The sequence below is a fragment of the Hyperolius riggenbachi genome, chromosome 6 (genome assembly GCF_040937935.1).
Source record: "Hyperolius riggenbachi isolate aHypRig1 chromosome 6, aHypRig1.pri, whole genome shotgun sequence".
NCBI classification, from domain to species: domain Eukaryota; kingdom Metazoa; phylum Chordata; class Amphibia; order Anura; family Hyperoliidae; genus Hyperolius; species Hyperolius riggenbachi.
The window spans coordinates 61,874,448-61,892,574 of record NC_090651.1 but is presented as its reverse complement, the minus strand read 5'-3'; the positions used below and the strand labels follow the sequence as shown (position 1 = coordinate 61,892,574).

General features: G+C 41.9%; 1 protein-coding gene across 10 annotated transcripts in view; it reads left to right on the top strand.

The window, feature by feature from the left end:
• DAB1 (DAB adaptor protein 1) overlaps positions 1 to 18,127 on the top strand; it is a 996,155-nt gene that overhangs the window by 403,387 nt on the left and 574,641 nt on the right. For all 10 annotated transcript variants that reach the window (XM_068239411.1, XM_068239410.1, XM_068239407.1 and 7 more), the window contains exon 3: positions 10,687 to 10,755. The gene's annotated coding sequence lies outside the window, so the exon portion shown is untranslated. The remainder of the gene's footprint in view (positions 1 to 10,686; positions 10,756 to 18,127) is intronic.

Genomic DNA, 18,127 nt, shown 5'->3' with positions numbered 1-18,127 from the left:
ATATACAAAATACAGAATTGGTAAAATACGTAATCGATACAAAATACAGAATTGGTAAAATACGTAATCGATACAAAATACAGAATTGGTAATTACAGTGACTAAAGTAACATGATGAATGCATGTATAATGAATGCCAAGATACAAAAGGGTGAGAGAGCCCTGCCCTTGTGAGCTTACAATCTAAAGGATTGAATGAATGAACTCTGGTCCCCTGCCTCTCGTGTCCCTACCTCTCCCTCTAGATTATAAGCCTTCGGAAGGGTCCTCCTCCTTATGTCTCCTACCTGTTCACGCACCTCCATTACCGTACACCCATCCTATGGATCTGAGTGAACTCAACTTGCCTAATCTCCATGCTCCCATCCAGTGACTGATTAAGCATTACCTTGTACCCATACTGTGCTGCATGTATTCCTGTATAGTCTTATTGCTGTATGTCACCCCTAAATATTGCCTGTAACTTTAACTAATGTCCAGCGCTGCATAATATGTTGGTGTTTTATAAATACAATGAATAAATAAATGGGGGGGAAGGGGGGAACGAGGTGGGGTGGTATACAATAAACATACCTAAAGGCAGTGTGTTTTTAGGATATCTACTGTAGTAGGAGTGCAACTTAGGACAAAGGGGAATAGCCCAAGGTAGATTATTGTATGTTTGTCGGAAAAAGTGAGTTTTGAGAGAGCTTTAAAAAAAAATCAAAGGTTGGAGAGTGACAGATGTGTTGTGGAAGGGCATTGTAAGAAGATCATTGACCACTTTAATAAGAGCCGATTCTGTGTAGTGGTTAGAGCGAAAGCCAGATTGGAACTGATCAAATGGGGAGTTAGCAGATAAATAATGTTCAAGTGATTTGGAAGCGAATGGAAGAAGTGACACTGGGCGGTAGTTGGGGAGTGCGTTGGGTTCTAGAGATATTTTTTTAAGTATATTCAGCCACCTACCATTTCTCCATGTCACATCAAGGAAGTCTCTGAATCAAAGGTAAAAAAGAGAGAAATCGAGAGCCAAATATGGTGTAGTATGTCAGAGATACGAAGGGAAATGAATAGGTGAGATGGTTATACTCACAAACATGGGTTACCGCTCAGGCAACCACTGTATAGGCAGGTGAGGAGATTAGACCTGTCCTCACTCAGGATTAAGAAGTCGCTCTCTGTAGATCAGAAAAAATGGGGTAGGGTCACCCCTCCACCTGGGGTGGACTCAAGTATACTGGTAGGTGATCAGAGGCGCCAGCAGAATAAAATTAATATAAAATTGTTAAGAATTGCCGGGAGGGAAAGTGGTGGACTTCCCCTCATTAATTAGACACCAAGGTCTGTCATCGAATCAAACGAATACATTTATTCAATAGTACCCCAAAATCTGCAACGCGTTTCGTGGGAGCAGACCCACTTCTTTAGGCAATAAAACGGGTACAACAAACACTGTGAACAAAGGACAGAGGGTATTGCTATAAGATTGCCGCAAATAACAAACATACAAAAGGAAAAAAAAAATCAGAAAACGATGATATAGCAATGATCATATTTTAAAAATCAGGATAATGGTAATGTAACAAAAGTAGGGACTAAATCCATAGGTGGCACATGAGCTAAGTGGAGTATCCAGACGTATACATAGGGGTTTCAACATATGTACAGACAATAGAAGTTGATGAAATTATAATAACAACAATAAGTATAAAAGATAGGGACAATAACTATATATACTAAGTTCATACGTTTGCTAGATCAAAAGCCATAACAATGTAAAACAGGATGGTAATATATCAATAAAAGAACAAAAATCAAAGTTGGCAATTAAATTTGTACAGAAGATAAAAAGGATGAAAAAATAGGGATAATAATTATGTGTTAAATACTTAAGGCATTAAAAAAAAAAAAAAAAAAAATTATATATATAAATATATATATAAAAAAGTGTATATTGCTGAAGGAGTGTCACAATATAGGGTGGAGACATGTGAAGGTCATGATTGACCCTATTTTTCCGTCCTTAAAACATGAAGGGACGGGGAAAAAAAAAAAAAGGGACTAGGTATGTGCTTAGTGTCAAAGAACCCGTGGTTTTGCTAGTAAGAGATGGCCATGGGGTATAAGGTTTTGCATTAGAGATACCACCATTAAAGACAAGGCTATAGGAGTAAAGGATACAGGAAAGTATGAACACATGGGGAAAGATAAAAATAATAATAACACCACCTGGGACAGCGGTTACATGGTGCTAGAGTCATATTAATTAGTGACATGTTTAGGTGAACATATTGGGGCAAAAAAAGGGGGGTTAAAAATAGGCAAAAAAAAGGGCATAAACAGCATAAATAACAGATGCACACTCACCAGCAATCAATGTGCAGTGAATTTAGCACCTCTGTACTGGTCTGAGGATGCTGGCTGGTTTAAATGTGAAAGCAGAATGTCATCTAGCCAATGGGAAGGCTCGTTTGATGTGGGAGGGAGGTGTGGATGGTCATGGTGATATTGATCTAGCGAATCAGACTGCGGGGAGCCGCTGAGCCTGATTGGGCTGCACTTTTTGGTGGGAAAGTGTCATCAGTGATGCGTACTGTCATGGGCGGAGGGAGGGAAAAGAGAAAAAAAAAAAAAAAGCAAAACTTATCTGGACAGTTTCCCCTCCTTTACTCTTCTCCCCTTCTCTCTTTCTTATCCCCTCCCTTCCCCTCTCCCCCCTCCTTTTTCCCTTCTATCCTTTCTCCTTCTCCCTTCCCCTCCCCCCATAACAAAGAAATGCAAAAAACAGGGACAATTGGAGATTAAAAAAAAAAACAAGGGACAATTTCTAAAAGTGCATGATATACAACATCCTGATATGCAATACCAGTGGCAAGTTATCCAAAATATATACATATATATATATCTGCAACAAAGAAATGCAAAAGACAGGGACAATAGGAGATAAAAAAGACAGGGACAATTGAAAATAAAACGTAAAAATGCGTTAAACAGATCCATGTTAAAATACACGATACATAAATAATAACAGATTGTAAGGTATAAAATAGTAAAACAAAATAGCCATTAAAAGAGAGTGCCTAAGATAAAAGAAAAACTGTCAGAATGTATAATTAATGTATTTTTTCTAAAATTTCATTGAGGCCCTCCGGAACTAAAGTTTTTAATGTTTGAATCCAAAACATTTCTCGTTTTTTGAGGTGCTCGAATGCATTTTGCTTGCTTGGATCCACTGAGTCAATCAGTGTGATATTGAATAGTGATGGGCTGCTGTCGTGGTGGGTGCTGAAGTGGCGTGAAACACTGTGCAGTGGAAAATTCTTGATAATATTTCTTTTGTGCTGTCCTATTCTGCTACGTGCTAATTGTGTGGTTCTACCCACGTACTGAAGTCGGCATGGACAAGAGATCAAATAGATCACGAATTTACAATCGCAAGTGAGATGTTTATTTATGGAGAAGTGGCAGTTGATACTGGTGGAGGTGAATGAGGTATCTGTACGGATAAACTGGCATGCTAGGCAACGCATCCTGTTGCATGGGGAGCAGCCGGCTACAAGCGGTGCGGAGCGATCTGGAGAATCCTGTAGGAGTGGGCGCAATTTGCTTGGTGCTATGATGCTCCGAAGGTTGGGTGCTCTTCTGTAGGTGATTGGTGGGGTTTTGGGTAAGATTGGCACTAGGTAAGGGTCCTGTAGCAGGATTTCCCATCTGTTATTAAGTATATTTCGGATCTTTGAGTGTTGCGCATTATATTGGGTGATGAATCTAGGAGGGCCTGTCTTAGTAATAGGTTCAATGGGAGTCCCTGGGGTAGTGTGATATTTGGCCCTTGATTTGGCATCTTTAATACGTTTTCTGGGGTATTGGCTAAAAAATTTTGTTATCAAGATGTCAGATTGTATATTGTATTCTGTTTGGTCTGTGCAGTTTCTGTATATTCTCCTAAATTGGCTGTATGGTGTATTGGTAATCCAGGGATGGTGATGGAAACTGTTGAAGTGTATGTAGTTGTTGGCGTCAACCGGTTTAAAATAAGTCTTTGTTTTAATTTGATTAGATTCTATGTAGAGTACCAGGTCTAAATACTCGATAGTGGAATGGTGGTGGTGGTGTGTGAACTGAAGTCCCGCTGGGTTGGAGTTAAGGAAAGCTATGAAGTGGGGAATGATGGAGGTGTCACCCTTCCAAATGAATATGAGATCATCTATATAACGTTTATAGAATATAATGTTTTCAGAAAATTGTCTGTCTTGTGAAAATTTCATATGTTCAAATAGACCCATAGTGAGGTTTGCATATGAAGGGGCGAAGGAACTACCCATAGCCGCCCCGCTTACCTGATGGAAAATTTGGTCATTGAAAGTGAATATGTTATTATGAAGTATGAACTCTGCACATTGCAGTAGAAAGGTTTGTTGTGGGGCTGGCATGGAGGGATTGGAGGCCAGGAAATGTCTTAATGCACTGAGGCCAAATGAGTGGGGAATATTGGTATAGAGGGCCGAAACATCACATGTGAGCCAAATGTAATCCGGCTTCCATGGGACATCCTGGAGGAAATTAATCAGTTGTTGGGAATCTTTTAGGAATGACGGTAGGGCCTGGACATGTGGTTGTAAATGTTGGTCCAGAAATTTGGAAAGGTTGCTGGTAATGGAGTTTATTCCTGATATAATAGGTCGGCCTGGGGGTTTATGGAGGCTTTTGTGTATTTTAGGTAAATAATAAAAAATGGGGGTGCTTGGTTGGGGGTTAATAATAAAGTTCCTTTCATTCTTGGTAATGATGTTTAGCTGAAGGGCATTGTTAATGAATGTCTTAAGAGTCTGATTAAGAGTGGGGGTTGGGTCAGAGGGCAGGGTTTCATAATGTGAACGGTTATTGAGAAGTCTAGCCGCTTCCTCAAGATAATCAGATCGATTTAGTATGACGATTCCGCCCCCTTTGTCTGCTGGTTTAATGACTAAATTTTGGTTGTTTTGTAGGGTTTTGATGGCTATGGACTCGTGTTGGTTAAGGTTGGAGTTGAGTGGTGAAGGGTGGTCATGTATAGTTTGGATATCGTTGAGTACCATGGAATAAAAGGTATCTATGAATGAACCTTTGGATGCTACAGGATAGAAGCGGGATCTGCCTTTGAGTTGTGTTGAGATGTATTTTTCTGTGTTTAGTTCAACATGTGGAACAATGGGTATTGGTAGGGTATCATTATTGGTGATGATGATAGAGGAGGGGTTGGAGATGGTGTCAGTTTTGAGGGATTTGATTGCATAATGTCTTTTTAGAGTTAATTTGCGGATGTAGCTGTTTAGGTCGGCAAAGAGTTCGAATGTGTTTATCTTGTTGGTTGGGCAAAAGGAGAGTCCTTTTTCAAGAAGTGCAGTTTCATGTGCGTTAAGCATGTGATCAGACAGATTAAAAATGCATTTTGTTTTGGGGGTTACGGGGTTATTAATGATTACGGTTTGCTTCTTTTTCCTTTTTCCTCGACTTCCTCTTTTTCTGTGTCTGATAGCTGGCGTTTGGATTTGTCTCCACGCTATATTGGGACACTCCTTCAGCAATATACACTTTTTTATATATATATTTATATATATAAATTTTTTTTTTATTTTTTTTTAATGCCTTAAGTATTTAACACATAATTATTATCCCTATTTTTTCATCCTTTTTATCTTCTGTACAAATTTAATTGCCAACTTTGATTTTTGTTCTTTTATTGATATATTACCATCCTGTTTTACATTGTTATGGCTTTTGATCTAGCAAACGTATGAACTTAGTATATATAGTTATTGTCCCTATCTTTTATACTTATTGTTGTTATTATAATTTCATTAACTTCTATTGTCTGTACATATGTTGATACCCCTATGTATACGTCTGGATACTCCACTTAGCTCATGTGCCACCTATGGATTTAGTCCCTACTTTTGTTGCATTACCATTATCCTGATTTTTAAAATATGATCATTACTATATCATCGTTTTGTGATTTTTTTTTCCTTTTGTATGTTTGTTATTTGCGGCAATCTTATAGCAATACCCTCTGTCCTTTGTTCACAGTGTTTGTTGTACCCGTTTTATTGCCTGAAGAAGTGGGTCTGCTCCCACGAAACGCGTTGCAGATTTTGGGGTACTATTGAATAAATGTATTCGTTTGATTCGATGACAGACCTTGGTGTCTAATTATTGAGGGGATGTCCACCACTTTCCCTCCCGGCAATTCTTAACAATTTTATATTAATTTTATTCTGCTGGCGCCTCTGATCACCTACCAGTATATCTGAATCAAAGGTGCCATCTTTAAAGCTTGCTTAATAAAGATTTATTGAAAAAACAAAAGACAACAGCTGTTCTACTGCAGAGCTACAGAGAGGCAAAGACTGGGTGGGGCTGCTTACTGTACATCTTCTGCCATTGTAAATCTTCTATAATGCATCTTCTTAGACACTTTAAGGTTTGGTCATCATTAATGGTAAGGAAAATTATGCAATAACCTTACTAGCACTGGAGGATACTTATTATTTGTGAGAATCCGCTCAGCTGCCTGCGCAGGCAGGCAGCCTTTTGACCATTGTTTAGGTTTGCATGCTGCAGGACTCTGGAACAGAGACCTGTCTTTCCATTGCAAGTTCTGGTCTGTTCTCTTGCTGGGGAATTTGCATACATTCGTTATGCAAATCCCCTACCTGCCTTCTTTGATGACTGGCACTATAAGAGCTTTATGTTTCCCAGAAGGCTTTGCTGGTCATTTCTCTTCCATGGTCTGTTCCTGATGGACACTGCTGGAGTGTCAGCCATTGCTATCTAGTATAGTTAATTCCTGGGGGTTGCTTTAGGCTCCCCTTCTAGCCCAGTCAGGTTGTATTATCTGTATTGCCTGTTCTGTCTTGTCTTGCCTGTTGCCATTGTCCTGTCCCAAAGGTGGTCGACAGGAAATGGTTCTGATCTCTGTTCTTGGAGTATAGCTGGTGCAGCGGTTGCTACCAGCTATCTCTTCTGTTCTGTCTCCTGGGATCGCGCTAGCTACTTTTCGCTAGCGCTGGGGATCCTTCTGTTCTGTCTCCTGGGATCGCGCTAGCTACTTTTCGCTAGTGCTGTGGATCCTATCTCTCGCTTGTCCCTGTTTTCGTGTGTCTGTCTTGTCCGCTACGCTTGCTGGAGGCTCGGTGAGGTAACCGTTAAGCAAGCGATCGCGTCCTCTGTTTCATGTTTGTCTGTTAATGGTTAGTTAGGCGTGCTTGTCTCTATTGTGCTTATCACGTGGAGATCGCGCATAACCGCGTGCACTGTTGCGAATGAGTGCGGTGTTCGCGGTTAGCTAGCGTTTGTTGTTTTCCGTATCTCCTTATTGTATTATTTGCTGTGCCTTTTCTACCCTCGTATTCTATTCTGATCTGCCTTGTGTCACGTCTGGCGATCGCACCTCTCGCGATCGCGTTCCTATTTCATATCTGCTGTTGTGTGTGCGCGGTCGCGGGGTGGCGACTGGATTGGCGCACACACATACAACCTGTCCCTTTGCTCAATCTCATTCGCAGTCGCCTCTCTTGCGATTGCGTTCTGCGCTTCGTACAATTCCTGTCTGGCATTTGTGGAGGTACAGAGGATTGGTTCCTCTGCACTCCTCAGCGCCATCTGCCAACAGGAATTTCCCTCTACAGGTGCGTAGCACCTTTTGCTGGGTGCCTGCAAATATACGCTTGTGGAGGATTTCCGCCGTGTCAGCGCACACGTTGTACGCTGATCACGGAGAAAGTTCCACAATCGTTACATTGTTATTATTGTTTGTACAGCCCCAACATCTTCCACAGTGCTGTACAAAGTATATTGTTTTGTCACTTAACTGTCCCTCAGAGGAACATTCTAACCCTGACCATAGTCATACTGTATGTCTATGTACAGTGGTTTGCAAAAGTATTCGGCCCCCTTGAAGTTTTCCACATTTTGTCATATTACTGTCACAAACATGAATCAATTTTATTGGAATTCCACGTGAAAGACCAATACAAAGTGGTGTACACGTGAGAAGTGGAACGAAAATCATACATGATTCCAAACATTAAAAAAAACAACAACTGCAAAGTGCGGTGTGCATAATTATCAATACTTTGTAGAACCACCTTTTGCTGCAATTGCAGCTGCCAGTCTTTTAGGGTATGTCTCTACCAGCTTTGCACATTTAGAGACTGAAATCCATGCCCATTCTTCTTTGCAAAACAGCTCCAGCTCAGTCAGATTAGATGGACAGCGTTTGTGAACAGCAGTTTTCAGATCTTGCCACAGATTCTCGATTGGATTTAGATCTGCACTTTGACTAGGCCATTCTAACACATGGATATGTTTTGTTTTAAACCATTCCATTGTTGCCCTGGCTTTATGTTTAGGGTCGTTGTCCTGCTGGAAGGTGAAAATCCGCCCCAGTCTCAAGTCTTTTGCAGTCTCCAAGAGGTTTTCTTCCAAGATTCCCTTGTATTTGGCTCCATCCATCTTCCCATCAACTCTGACCAGCTTCCCTGTCCCTGCTGAAGAGATGCACCCCCAAAGCATGATGCTGCCACCACCATATTTGACAGTGGGGATGGTGTGTTCAGAGTGATGTGCAGTGTTAGTTTTCCGCCACACATAGCGTTTTGCATTTTGGCCAAAAAGTTCCATTTTGGTCTCATCCGACCAGAGCACCTTCTTCCACATGTTTGCTGTGTCCCCCACATGGCTTGTGGCAAACTACAAATGGGATTTCTTATGCTTTTCTGTTAACAATGGCTTTCTTCTTGCCACTGTTCCATAAAGGCCAACTTTTTGCAGTGCACGACTAATAGTTGTCCTATGGACAGATTCCCCCACCTGAGCTGTAGATCTCTGCAGCTCGTCAAGAGTCACCATGGGCCTCTTGACTGCATTTCTGATGAACGCTCTCGTTGTTCGGCCTGTGAGTTTAGGTGGACGGGCTTGTCTTGGTAGGTTTACAGTTGTGCCATACTCCTTCCATTTCTCAATGATCGCTTGAACAGTGCACTGTAGAATGTTCAAGGCTTTGGAAATCTTTTTGTAGCCTAAGCCTGCTTTAAAGGTATACTGTAGGGGGGTCGGGGGAAAATGAGTTGAACTTACCCGGGGCTTCTAATGGTCCCCCGCAGACATCCTGCGCCCACTCAGCCACTCACCGATGCTCTGGCCGTGCCTCCGGTTCACTTCTGAAATTTCAGACTTTAAAGTCTGAAAACCACTGCGCCTGCGTTGCCATGTCCTCGCACCCGCTGATGTCACTAGGAGCGCACTGCGCAGGCAGAGACCATACTGGGCTTGTGCTATACACTCCTGGTGACGTCAGTGGGAGCGAGGACACGGCAACGCAGGCGCAGTTGTTTTCAGACTTTAAAGTCTGAAATTCTAGAAGTGAACTGGAGGCGGGGCCGGAGCATCGGTGAGTGGCTGCGCGGGCACAGGATGTCTGCGGGGGACCATTAGAAGCCCCTGGTAAGTTTAACTCATCTCCCCCCAACCCCCCTACAGTATCCCTTTAAATTTCTCAATAACTTTATCCCTGACCTGTCTGGTGTGTTCTTTGGACTTCATGGTGTTGTTGCTCCCAATATTCCCAATATAGGCCGTCACAGAGCAGCTGTATTTGTACTGACTTTAGATTACCCACAGGTGCACTCTGTTTAGTCATTAACCTTTACCAGGCAATGTCTATGGGCAACTGACTGCACTCAGACCAAAGGGGGCTGAATAATTATGCACACCCCAATTTGCAGTTAATTATTTGTAAAAAATGTTTGGAATCATCTATGATTTTCGTTCCACTTCTCACATGTACACCACTTTGTGTTGGTCTTTCAAGTGGAATTCCAATATAATTGATTCATGTTTGTGGCAGTAATATGACAAAATGCGGAAAACATCAAGGGGGCCGAAAACTTTTGCAAAGCACTGTATGTATTGTGCAGTGTACATATCCTAGTCTAGGGCCAATTTAGGGGAAAGCCAGTTCACTTAGCTGAATGTTTTTGTGATATGAGAGGAAACTGGAGTGCCCGGAGTAAACCCACGCAGATATGGGGAGAACATACAAACTATGTGCAGATAGTGCCCTGGCTGGGATTTGAATCAAGGACCCAGCGGTGCAAACCAAGAATGATAACCACTACACCACCATGCTCCCCAAGCTTGTTTACATTTTTTTATGCAATTTTTCATAAGACATCTTAAAATGCTGAAAATGGTAGCCTTGCTGCCACTCTTCACTAGACTGGGCAGCAGCAACACTGTGTTTACTTGTAAAGCCAATATCAAGTTGAAAGTCAGAATTCTGAATTCATGGAATTCCATCTAGTAAAGAAGTTATGTGAAAAAAAATGTAATGTGAAAAGTTATATGAAAGCATGTTCAAGTTTTTTTCTGCACAAATGGTGCAATAGGTAAACCAAAAAGCAAAAAATAAATAAAAGAAAAGTTTGTGGACTGTCGTAAGCGTGCTAGAGGTCCACTGAGCATGCACATAAAAATGTCACAATGCAATTCTTTCATTTGAAAATTTTGGGTAAAATTTGGCAATTTCGTCAGATTTAGCAGTTCCAGTCATCCCTTTTATCTAGGAATGTGTACGAGGCTTTAGTATTGAAATAATTTACCACTAAGACATTTATTTTTTTTGACAATTGTTTATAATGTTTCACCTGTTTCTTTTTACAGTGAGAGAGTCATGGTGTCCGTGATTTGGATTTAACTTTATGCTGGGAAGACATGCGTATTCCTCCTCAGGTAGCTTTATGGTCTTCATATGTTTTGATTACTGTTGTACAATTTATTTATATTCATCAACTGTCCTGCTTTTATAAGGCCTGGTTTGCACAGGAGTTAATCCCGGCGGTTGTAGCCTTCATGGCTCAAGCACAGTCCAAATGAATGAACAGCCCTTTTTAGATAATGGTACCGGCTTTTTCCGTTGTTCTTGTAAACACCACAGTCGATCTCGTCTCATCCTGAAGGATACATGTAGCTTTCAGAATCAGCTACATTCAGCACTTCCGTGTCCTTCTAAGGGGCTCAAAATGTGTCTTGATGTTCCGAACAATGGGAACCAATGCCAAACGATTCTCTGCTCCTTTACAGAAAAGCTTTTAGCATCGACTAAGTGAGGGGCCCCTCGAAATACCCGTATGAACCAGTTTTAAAGTACAGGTGACTTTTTCTTTGGGGAAAGGGGGGGGGGGGGGGGTTAGCGGTGGAAATACTGTTTGCTCTGAAAAAAACAAATGTTTAAACATAACTTTTACTGGTATATCTAAAATCTGGATTTGTGAATTGGTGAATTTAAAGGCTGTACAAAATATTACATATACTGTACTGAGGGTGGTCGACAAATAGTAATGTACATGTGGGCTGTGGCCATGAGCATGCATGAGTAGGGCCAAAGTCCACCTGGACACTCCTGAGACTGCACTAAATAAGTGACTAATAACACCACTAAAGTTCCCTACATGTTTCAGCCTGACGTGCTTTGTCAGGGGAGACCCCAGTAAAAGTGCTGAGTGCAAAAGTGCTAGCTGCAAGGTGATGAAGTTACAAAGTACTAAGCCATAAAGTGCAAAATATAATGTCAAAGGTTCTACATGACTGCATTTGGTACAGGCATAATAACACAGATCCTGTGCCAAAACACCCCATGCAGTCCGGGAGGACCAGTTTTCAAGATATGGCTGTCTGGCAGGGCCGCACTGTGCCAACCCTGTCTTTGCACATGACCACGTACTCTCGTTCCTTTGAACATTCTGCACATGAAAACAAAAAGAATTGAGCAATGGGAGCACAACCGAAGAGGCGCATGGACAGAACTGCACATGCGCAATATGTGCAAGCGCACCTGCCCTGGATGTGAAAATGTATCTGCCTCAGATGCATTTGCACGTTAAAAATGGAGTGGACACTGAACAGCTATGCTCAGATCCAAACAGAAAATAAAAAGGATGGGAACCGAGCCTAAGTTAATAAACTGTTGCTGCAGCCTTCCTGATTGCTGAACACTCAGGTCTTCCATGCGATCAGCTTTGCTTTGCCTATGGAGAAGTATAACACCTCGGCTCTTCCTGAAAACATATTTTCTTCTTGAAACGCAACATCTGGGAAAACACCCTGCCTCTGCATGCTGCACATTAATAAAACAATATAAAGCGCGCTCTTCCTCTGTACAGTGCTGTTTTATTGAGCGCTCTGCAGCAATGGGAGGTGGCATTCTTCGACATCCTAACAGTTGATGAATAGAAATAGGGTGCGGATTGAGGAGCACTCTGTAGTACAGATAAAATAAGATTTAACATTCAGAGCAGGCTGGGCTGGTCTCTGCAGAGGAGCTCGGGAGCCGCTGGGCTGCAGCAGTTTCCTTTCTACTTCCCAGCGCCGGCTTTATCCCATTTCATTTCTTTCAGCCCCGGTGTGACTTATATATTTATTTTTCGGCACACACACCCAGGGAGGAATAAAGATGGTCTATAAAACAGGCTTGGCTGTAATGTGGAGAGGAACTCAGGCCATCTCAGAATAGATCATATATTTCCTACACAAGCCTTGCAAAGGAAAAGGGCTTTCATTATATTTTATTATTACGGTATTTGTTTTGTTTTATGCATTTTAAGATATATAAAGGGCTTGTTTCCTCTGCATGCCTTCTGATCAGCTTTTCGGATTGTGTGTGATCACAGGATTGCTGTGATGTCGGTTTTCTTGGTTATCAGTAGTTAGATGCAATTCAGGTCGGTTTATTATTATTATTATTTAGTATTTATATAGCGCCGACATCTTTCATAGCGCTGTACAGAGTATATTGTCGTGTCACTTAGCTGTCCCTCAGAGGGGCTCACAATCTAATCCCTACCGTAGTCATATGTCTATGTATGTATTGTAGTCTTGGACCAATTTTGAGTGAAGCCAATTAACTTATCTGTGTTTTTTGGATGGTGGGGGAAACCGGAGTGCCCCGGGGAAACCCACGCAGACACAGGGAGAACATACATGCCCTGGCTGGGGTTCAAACCAGGGGACCCAGTGCTGCAAGATGAAAGCGCTAACCACTACACCACTGTGCTGCCAATGAATTAAAAATGCACCACTGGCTGCATTTTTTGTGCGATTGTGTTTTTGCCCCGAATTGCAAACACACCAACTATAGCCAAATCATTCAAAGGATGATCGGCACAAGATGATGCAATGGCAAATATTGGGGGTAACAAGTGTAGTGGCTGCGCCTCCAGACCAAACAGGCAATTGTTAGCAAATGTACAGGAAAGAGTCCGGGCACCAACCGCAGAGGAGTCACTCAATTCACACCTTTATTGGATCTCCAGAACACCTGACATAAAGGTAACGTCTGCCTCTGAAGAAGCAGGCTATGCCTGCGAAACGGCTGTCAGGCCTACACGTTACCTTTATGTCAGGTGTTTTGGAGATCCGATGAAGGTGTGAATTGAGTGGTTGGTGCCCGGACTCTTTCCTCTACATTTGCTGTCACCAAACATAGCAAACACATGGGAAGAGCATTTGTATTTTATTGCCTTACAAAATTACAAAACTTTACTCAAAATATTTTTGATAGTACTTTTTCACCTACTTTTTGATACTTTTTTCATTGCAAAGTCCTGAAAAGTTGTTCTAAATGAAGAGAAAAAGTGAATTGCAAAGGGCCAAGGGCGTCCGCCGCACCGTGCACATTGCATAGGTGGTGCATTGCGCTAAGCTGCATTTCAAAGCTGCCGTTACACCACACCGCAATACACCGCTGTGAACCGGGCCTTAGGGATGCAAATTGAAGGGAGGTTTACCAAAAACCTTGTAATGCTGTATCAAGGTAATTACAGTAATTCTTGCTCAACAAAAGTGTATTTTCACGTAAAGTAAAATGGTGAGAAATGTTCCCATAGTTTACGGTCTTCGCTAGGAAGCACAGGGGCTCTTCTTTTGATTTCTGTATTCCATTAGGAAGCACGGTTCTCTTGTCAAGCCCGTTGCGTGGGAAAGTAGACTACATCTTTGGGGACTTGTTTTGTGCAGGGAAAAACTGCTGAGAACATGGATTGCCTTTTACTCCCGTCTCCCTCCACACCATGCGCTGCACTTGCCTGAAACTTAATAAAACACTATTTTTGTTTTGATTTGTTCAATAAACGTACCAAGCGCCGCTCAGTATTTTTTAATTAAATCTCACCCATGTTCTTAAAGCCATCTCACACTCCCTGGCCGCTTGCCTCGTACCCCAGTGACACCACCAGCGACTGAAATATGAAAAATGAGTGGCTTTGTCATGGCGGCTAAGAGTTGCGTTTCTGGCACAGATGTGATTTGGTGAAATGATTCATGTTGGTCAGTTTGCTACAATGTGACAGCAATTTTCCCTATGTTGCAGTGCAGAGAATATTAACTTATATTGTGTTCATTATAGAAAAACAACACAATTATGTTTGCTTTAAAGGAAACCAGAGACATTTCAAGAGAACCTGTAACAAAGAAACAAACAAAGCCTGGGGGTACTTACCTTTGGTGGGGAAGCCATTGGACCCTAATGAGGCTTTCCCCATCCTCCTAAGCCTCAGGGATCCAGCGCTGTCTCCCCGTAAAATACAACCGACAAGGATGTCGGCTGTGGCATCGGCGCAGTAGCGCCTGCAATATTTATGCAGGCGCAGTATCGGCATAACGATCGTGCTCAGGCGGTAATAGCCAAGCCCGATTGGTCCTCTCAGCTGCGCAGGCACAAGGAGTTCTTGGACGAGACTCCCTAACACTGCTACTGCCTACTGAGTGAGCTCTAGTGGCTGCCTCTCAAGTGCTTTGAGCCTGACAGGAGAAACACTCTATACAAATACTGCAATTATTATCATAATTATTATTTATTAGCAATTTGCAAAGTTTTGCGCATTGCACATCAATACTGTTTGTAATAAACTGTACTGACACATGCACATGATTGTAATGGCAGATTCACTAAGCTTTCAATGCCCCTCTCCTTGAATGAATATGACCCAAACGACAGTTTCAAACTTTCCCTTTTGCATAACCGATATAAATTAATACATTTGGTGTGGGTTTGTCGGTAGGGATGGCCCTGATTAGGAGAACTCATTGAGAAGCGCATGATCAGTTTGATCAGCTGATAGATTTGTAAGGTTCTGATTTGCTGTGATGACTTCTTGGTTTAACACATGATCAGGACCAGCAAATCAGAACCTTACAAGTCAGCTGATCAAACTGATCACATGCTTCTCCGTGAGTTCTCCTAAGCAGGGCCATCCCTATTTGTTGGATCGGACTTGAACTCTTGTACAAGACGGAAGGAAAACATACAAAAATCCACCCTGTATGTACTGTATTTAGAGAGTTTAGAGGATTTAGTTTTAATCCTCCACTCATCTGTGACTAATCACAAGTGTCATTTGATCTCTCAGCAGTGTCAGCTCAGGAATCTCAGCAGCCTCGGCAGAGCAGCTAATTTGTAAACTTAGGATGGTAACCCTATGTCTGCTTCCACGAAAGCAGGAAGTAGACATACTGCAGATTTATTGTAGGATTCTATCAGCAGAAACAAATATTTGTTTTTCTTTAAAGGTTATTATTCTGTTGCTTATCTTTTAGAGCAGCGAGGACATTCTGAGTTCAGGTCCTCTTTAAAATCTCTAAGCTGAAAGAAGCATTGTATTTTATTGTCTTTTATTGTTTAAAACAATGCACAGAATTGTCAATGCCTGCTTGATTTGCATATATAAAAAAAACAAACAAAAAACCTGTACACGCCCCACAATTTAAACATTGCATAAAATACCGTCCTGGGGTGGCCATCCAATCTACTATGGCCGCCAATGGCAGATTAATAGCAATTATATCAAACTTATGAAGCTCAATTGAGACTTTTAATAACCGCCATTTTTTATATCCCCACTTGTTCAGTGTAAATTATATTAGCAATTAGGTCCTAAAGCAAGGCTCATGCATATGCAAAAAATAATTACAACATAAAAACAATATATCAGTGCGATGCGGTAATCGGACCTGTTCTGGAGGGCGAATGATGCCGCGGAGCTAATATTCAGGTTATTTTTCATTAATCGTTCATTATGCAGAATGTAATTGGATTTAGAGCATTTGTTATGGGCATATTTCAGAAGTCAAGGTAGATTATTCGCACCCGTAATTATTGAATTCCAGTTTATAAATAGATTTAGTGGGAGTTGATGGATGCCGCCGGAGATGGCGTAACATTTCTTAATTTACAATAATATTGGCTTCGGTAATTTATTAGGTTGGCGCAGAGAGAAATATGAAATAATTATGTGTTAAATTAATATGTTCGAGGAGTTCCAAAGGGAATAGTGACCGGTAACTAAGGGGAAGGATAAGAACTGGTTTAGAAAAGTTATTTAAAGAAAACTGGATTTGATTTGCACAACATTTTCATTGCCATTTGGAATTCAAACTTTACTCTCCAGATTTGCAACAATTTAGCTTTGATCACCAAATACTTGTGTAAATTCTTCATAATGCTTTTAGCAGGTCATAATTATTAGGATCTAGAAGCTGTAACTTTTATTTGTGGCTTCTGGACTTTAGTACTGCTAAGGCAGGGGTGTCAAACTCAAATACAAAGTGGGCCGACATTGAACCCTGGGACCAAGGCCCGGGCCAACCCCAATGTCTAGTGGCCACCTTACTCTTTTATAAAGTTCCCTGGCATCAAATGCCCCCCCTCCCTGCTCTATACATTTGCCTGGTTTCCAGTGCCCCCCCCCCCATACAGTTCCCTTGTATCTAGTGGTCCCCCTTCCCTCCCCTATATTCCTGGTGTTTAGTGGTCCCTTTTCCTTCCCCTATACAGTTCACTGGTGTCAAGTTGCCCTCTCCCTCACTTATAAAGTTCCCTGGTGTCTAGTAGTCCCCCTGACACCCCTAAACAACTCCCTGATGTCTAGTGGGCCCCCTCATACCTCTATAAAGTTCCCTGGTGTCAAGTGCCCACCTCCCTTACCTATATAGTTCCCCGGTGTCTAGTAGTCCCCCTGCAACCCCTAAACAGTTCTATGATGTCTAGTGGCCCCCTCTCTCATCCATATGGCTTCCCTGGTGATTTACTGCTTCACTCCCAGTATAGCTTCCCCGGTGGTCTACCGTGGGCCAAACATAATGCAAAGTAAGGAAACCACTTGTGGGCCACATTTGATGGTTCAGCGGGGCAGACTTTGCCCGCGGGCTAAAGTTTGACATGTATGCCCTGAGGGCTGGGATCCACTGGAGCTGTTTGAGCTGCGCTTTGGAATTGCTGCCGATTCTAAAAGCACTAGGCTAATGAAAGGCAATTGGGGTGATTCCACAGGAGTGATTGCAATTTCCCCGAATCACATTTGCGGATCCCGCAGCATTTCTAGAGCATTCATTCTTCAAGATAAAGCATATAATCGCTGCAAAATCACTTTTGAGTCACTGTGTAAAGCAATTTTGCAGCATCTTTTCTACCCAGAATCACAAAAAAATAAAAAAGAAATAACAACATGTAACAACGGAGAAATATCATATGTGGTCAGTAGAAGAAGGTGCCTGGCTCTTCTACCGACCTCATATGCTATTGCTCCGTTGTTATTGCCAGATGAAGCCGGATCAAACCTGTGAAACGCGTTGCATTGTCCCCCGGAGTATGTAAATAAACTTGTTGTATTTGACAAACACATTGGCGATTTTTGTGTCTGCTTGGAGGAGGTGAGTCCACCTCTGCCTCCTCATGTTCTAGATTCTTTTATCCTTTTGGCACCTCTGTATCCATACTACGCTATATCAAGTCCACCCCTGGTGGAGGGGTGTTACCCCCTTTTTTTCCTCATGTACGGAGAGCGACTTCTTAATCCTGAGTGGGGTAAGGTCTAATCTCCCCACCTGCTGTTACAGTGGTTGACTTTGAGGTAACTCTGCTTTGCGAGTATAGCTTATTACTCTATCATACTTCATTTCAGCTACCAGTACATACTACACTAGATTTGGCTCTTGGTGTCCCTACTCTGTGTTTTGTTTGGCAAATCACTAGCATGAAATTCAAAATCACTTTAAAATTACCAGAAATCGCTTCGGGAAAATGCTGCTAAAATACGTAAAATAAAAAAAA